This window comes from Tursiops truncatus, chromosome 7 (assembly GCF_011762595.2).
Source record: "Tursiops truncatus isolate mTurTru1 chromosome 7, mTurTru1.mat.Y, whole genome shotgun sequence".
Lineage (NCBI taxonomy): Eukaryota > Metazoa > Chordata > Mammalia > Artiodactyla > Delphinidae > Tursiops > Tursiops truncatus.
In genome coordinates this window covers 75281234-75285420 of record NC_047040.1, presented here as the reverse complement: position 1 = coordinate 75285420, position 4187 = coordinate 75281234, and the positions used below count along the sequence as shown (strand labels likewise).

The 4187-nt window shown below is 36.0% G+C and overlaps 1 pseudogene; it reads right to left on the bottom strand.

Annotated features, from left to right (window-relative positions):
* Nucleotides 1-1520: 1520 nt before the first annotated feature.
* Nucleotides 1521-3255, bottom strand: LOC101327553 (transmembrane emp24 domain-containing protein 2 pseudogene; annotated as a pseudogene).
* Nucleotides 3256-4187: the final 932 nt, after the last annotated feature.

The following is a 4187-nucleotide window of genomic DNA, read 5'->3' as shown; positions in this document are numbered from 1 at the left end:
TTGGGTCTTCGTTTCTGTGCGTGGGCTTTCTCTAGTTGTGGCGAGTGGGGGCCACTCTTCATCACGGTGTGCGGGCCTCTTACTGTCGCGGCCTCTCTTGTTGCGGAGCACAAGCTCCAGATGCACAGGCTCAGTAGTTGTGGCTCATGGGCCTAGTTGCTCCATGGCATGTGGGATCTTCCCAGACCAGGGCTCGAACCCGTGTCCCCTGCATTGGCAGGCAGATTCTCAACCACTGTGCCACCAGGGAAGCCCTAAATTTATATCTTTTAAATCAATTTTGAAGTGTTTTCACACACACATGCACACAAGTTGGCATGCAACAGTTGTTCTAAGGTAAAACACAGTCACCTTAAACTGTTGCAAGTATTTTCACCCAAGGTTGAAAAATTGTTTATCCTGAACATGAAAACCTGTAACAAATTTAACTTAATTATATAAAACTCGTTACTAGTAGTTTTCCCCTTGCAAAGATCCAAAAAAAAAAAAAAAATGTACAAGTAAGTAATATACATCAGTCACAATGTAATCCTGGATCATCCCCACGCCAAAAGAAAGACCCAGGAAAAACAAAAACAAACACACTAGTACTGACAGTAATGTTCAGTGAGCTAATTAAACAGTGGCCAAAATGCCACTGATCAAAAATAAAATAATGGCTGTATATCACTGCAAAGAAATCCAAGAGGCTTTTAACCCTTTGGCATCAGAAATCCAGATTTTTCCAATTATGTGAATGCATACCTCCCATGTGCCCAGAGTAGAGAAAGTGGATGTGCCAGCATAGAAAGAAAAAGAATTACTGTTCACTGCAACACCCAGAGAACTGGCTTTAATAGAGACTTCTTACAAGGTTAGGCGGAAACCAAAAAATGGTTCTTAGCTGCTTGTGTCAACAATTTTAAGTGGAGGTGACTGAGTTCTAAGGTTCAAAGTAAAACTTTAAAGAGGAAAAAGGTTGTTGGTTTAAGTCTTATCTTTAAAGCAAAAACAAGATAGACAAAGTAAAAAAAGTACCAACTTGGTAGCATCCTCTAGTCACAGAGCTCTGCAATTAGGCTGGATAGAAAATGTCAAGATTCAGATTGTTTTTTCTGATAAGGACTCAACAAAATGAATCTTTAATGACTTGAACTGCAGGATGAGGGATACCAAGAATGCAGTCATTTTTAGTAAAGTACTGTCAATAAAGTACTATCCTGAACAAGCTGCATTTTATTATGAAAGCAAAAGGAAAGAATATATAAAAAGGACTATACATCTGTATTCCGCTTACAGTGTTTGAGTTCTGGAAGGACCTGTATAATGGAGGAAGAATTCAAATATGAAATCATGCCAATCAAATTTTCACTATAACTTTCCTAAAAAAGTGTTTTCCCCCAATATCTATTAATCACAAAGAAACAGAAGCTGTGAATGTACAGTTTAGAAAATAAAAATGTTGAAATTAATGACATTATTATGACCAAGACACTTGGTAAACAATGAATTATGAGTTTGGGATTATCAGCAAAAGGCATTTTAAACAACCCTCCGGACTTCAAAAAATCTCTTCAGGTAGTGGATCTGTCCCAATGTCATGGCAACTAGAACAAGAGCTTCAAAGAAGGACCAAAGGACCACTCGGCTGTTTGTGTTGTCATTGATTGCCCTGTGTATTCTCTCCCGAACTTCCATGTATTCCTGTTCATGCTTTACAGCTGTCATCGCCACTGTGAGCTCATTAATCGTTTCTTCTAGCTTGTTCTGGTGAGCTTCTGTTTCCATGTCTTGTCCTTTGGGGGCCTCCCCAATATCAATGGTGAACATCACTATCTTTGGAGTCATGGTGGACATCCTACTGCTAAAACAAAACTGAAACGTTCCATCCGTGTGAGCAGCAAAGGTGTATTTCCCACAGGACTCCCGGTCTCCTTTATAAATTCCTTTATTATCAGGCCCTGCAATCTCCACGTCGATGTCCAGGAAACCACCCTTGGCCACCTCGAAAATGAGGCCCATCTTGGTGCCCGGGGTGACCCGCTCGAAGAAGCACTCCTCAGCATGCGCGTCAATGCTGACGAAGTAGCCCGAGACGGTGGCCCGGAGGGCGGCCCGGAGCACCAGCAGCTCAGCGAGCGTCACTATGTGGGGCTGGGGCCGAAGCCAGGACCGGAACTGTGGCCTCCAGAGCCGCCGTCGCCTTTGCCTCAGCTCAACCGCATTTATTTGAAAAAAATTAACAAAAAGATATAATAGGAAAAAGGAAGCAAACTACCATTATTTGTAGATAACATGCTTATATTCCTAGAAAACCAAAAAGAATCATCTGACAATGGCTAAAAATGAAACGAGTCAAGCAGAGTAGCCAGCTTATAGATGATGTATGAAATCGGTAACTTTGTTATATATCTACAATAAACCACTAAGTATATGTAAAAGTTGATATTCTTAATAGCAACGCAGAAAACCACCTAGGGACAAAATTTCCAATAAATTCATGGAAACCATACAATACAAGAACAATAAAGATACAAAATTCTACTAAGAAAAAAAAATAGACTCTATGGAGAGCCACATCTGTTCTAGATTGGGAAGACTCAAGACTACAGTTATGCCATTTCAACTATAAATTAGCCAGTAAATACGTTGATTCTAATGCAAATATCCAGCATGCTTTAAAAGAATAGACAAATTGATTCTAAAATTTGTTTATCTGTGGATATAACCAGGGCATTTTTGAAGAGAAATATGGATTAGCAATTGGAGATCAGGTAATTTTGGAGGAGGATTGACCTGTCAGAGTGAAACTGAATTATAATACTACAATAATCAAAACAAAGTTATTCTAGCACCTGTTAGGTGGTAAACAAGGCAATCAATTACAAAAATACTGAAGCATATTTAACTATTTATAGGAATTTATTATACAAAAAAGGTCTAATTTCAAAGTCCACAAGTATTGATATTTGACATGAGTAGACACAATGGACATTTGGTAAAATCAGTCAAATTACATTGTATTAAGTATAACTGTGGCAGGATAGAAAGTAATAGTATGTGTTTTGACATGGAAAAATCATCTGTGAAAACATAAAATATAAAATTTGGTAGGTTTTGGGAAAAATATTTTCTATTTTAATTTAATTTTTCTTTGGCCTTTTAATTGTAGTTTTTGGCAGTATTCTTACACTGTACAACTATAAACAACAAAAATGGAATTACCTGAACAGCTAGTCATTTATATCCATGATTATCACTTACAAGTCTTCCCATGTTATTTCAATCTCTATATTCTAACTAGGTGAAAATCATGCAAACTATTTCAAAATGACTTGATCTGAGAGTTCTCCTGTCCTCTTACCCTGACTGCTAGTGGTTGTCTATTTCAAATATGGAAAAAAAATTTGAAGTTCATAATTTTAACTTCTTAGCAACCTTCTTATATCTGGGAAATGTATATATCATAGTTAAGATTAATTCTCTGTGTCATCCACCCTGTCTTTCACTAGTAATGACATTCTTTTAAGGAAACTTGATTATACAGTTTCCCTTCCGTATTGATTTCCATCAACAATCTGTTAGAAGGGTGAATGAAAGAACTGAAAATACTTTGTAAATTATTAAATGGGTTGTGCACATTGCACCAAAAACTTAACTATATATAAGGAAACATGCACATGCATTTCAAAGAAAGTCAAATTTGAATTAATGACTATAGAAGAAATGCTAAATGACTGAATAAAATAAAATTCTCCTTGAATGGGAAGTAAAAGCTATGTGCAAACATGGATTGAAATGTAGTATAGTTTTTTTCAGCAAAGAAATATGATACATTTAAGACTTCCTTATTGCCATTGAAAAAAATGCTACAAAGGGGAAAAAATGCTTTATCTGGAAACGTCTGGGGTTATAATGAAATCATATTAGGTTAATATTTCAAAATTAATGTTATACAAAGTTTCAATTTGGATTTCTTTGATGTCAAATTTTTGCTAACATATCTTTGTTTCATTTTTATTTTGAATCATACTCGTTTGTCTACTAGAAACAATACTTGTTATAAGATATTTAAATATATTTATATACATATAATAAGATAAATGGAATATATGTATTTGAATATATTTGTGCATATATATGAATATAATTTTTGCCTCTCTGATCCCATTAATCATTTAGGTGATTTTTCTTTCCAAACCACATCG